The following is a 1703-nucleotide window of genomic DNA, read 5'->3' on the forward strand; positions in this document are numbered from 1 at the left end:
CAGGTCACATAACCTTCACCAGAAGGCCATTCTGTGGCTAGTTCAAAACACCAAGCCAGCCTAAACAGTAACTAAATAATGTGTGCTGTTAGCCTGGCATCAAGACAGCCAGAAAAACCTCTGGGAGGCTCACCAGAAAGCAGACTGAGTGAAGCACATGTACAAATTCACTGCTGTTAGGACCTTTATTTTCTTCCCCAAGAGAGAAAGCTATAGAGAGAATTTCACTCAACTGGACTTGAACTGGAATTCAAATTGGAATTCAACTGGATTTCACAAACCACACTGTGTGTGTACCAGATAACAAGGGACACTGAAGCAGCACAGACCTGTTCAGTACAGAAGCAGTACAGAATGCCCACATTCTTCCTCATGACATACAAGACCAACTCTGCTTCTTGGGGGCATTGTTGGGAATTTTTGTTTTATTCTAAATTAAGGCCTGTCAAGAGGTTTTCCATCAACAAAGAAATGAGGTACTTCCCTGTTCTTGAGAAAGAATAGGCTCTTTTTTCTGTCAAGTTTGAAGTGCTAACAAACTAATGAATTAAAGCTTTCACTAACGTTTCTGAAAAGACACCGAGCCAGTGGTCTGCAGCTGACTCAGGCTAGAAGTGTGTACATAAAACACTAACCATCAATACCATAGGAAAAGCGTTATGTGTCTACACACAACAGCAGCTCACACTGCTCCCAGCAGCACCCATGCTGTCTGAGCCTGGCTCGATGCCCAGCACCAGCAGAAGCAGAAATCTGCTCTGGCAAGGTGCACAATGACACCGCTCTCACCAGGAGACTGGGAGCTCCAGGGGCACCCATCTTCTGCAGGAGATAAGGATCCCCAAAATACGCCTGCTCACGCCAAGAAATGGACTCGGTAAAGGAGGCTGAGCAGAGCAAGGATCTGATCATTATTAGTTTATTGGTGCCTGTCTGTGATGCAGGCAAGAGGAACATTAGGAGATTTATAGAATCATAGAATCATTCAGGTTGTCTCTGCTGCAGGCAAGAGGAACATTAGGAGCTTTATAGAATCATCAAATCACAGAATCACAGAATCTTAGTGGTTGGAAGGGACCTCTGAGATCATCGAGTCCAACCACAGAAAAAAAAAAAACAAACCAAAAAAACACACCACACCAAACGCCCACCAAAAACACCGCACCCACCAACTAAACCCCACACTCAACACCTCGCCATAAACCAATAATCTTGGGCACTAGAGCATGCCCTGAAGAGCCATGTCTACACGTTTCTTAAATCCCTCCAGGGATGGTGACTCCACCACCTCCCTGGGCAGGCTGTTCCAGTGCCTGACCACTCTCTCAGTAAAGTAATTCCTCCTCATATCTAATCTAAATCTCCCCTGCTGCAGCTTCAGACCATTTCCTCTGGTCTTGTCGTTTGTCCTTTGGGAGAAGAGGCCAACACCTGCCTCTCTACACCCTCCTTTCAGGTAGTTATCCTGATCATTGGGGCCAGGGGGGGCATTTCTTAGTGTGTTTTGATAGGTCCTGTGCTCCGAGTCAGCTGTCATGGTCCAGGACCTGGTCTCCAAGTGGCAGCAGCTCACTTAGGGCATCCCATTATCTGCATGTAAATAGTGGGAAACCAAACCCTATTGATCTGTGGAGGGGGGGGAAAAAGAATGACGCAAGCACATTTGGGTTGTGGGGGAGGCTGACTGCACACCCCCCCAGGGA

This window comes from Calidris pugnax, unplaced genomic scaffold (genome assembly GCF_001431845.1).
Source record: "Calidris pugnax isolate Ruff unplaced genomic scaffold, ASM143184v1 scaffold26, whole genome shotgun sequence".
Taxonomy (NCBI): Eukaryota; Metazoa; Chordata; class Aves; order Charadriiformes; family Scolopacidae; genus Calidris; species Calidris pugnax.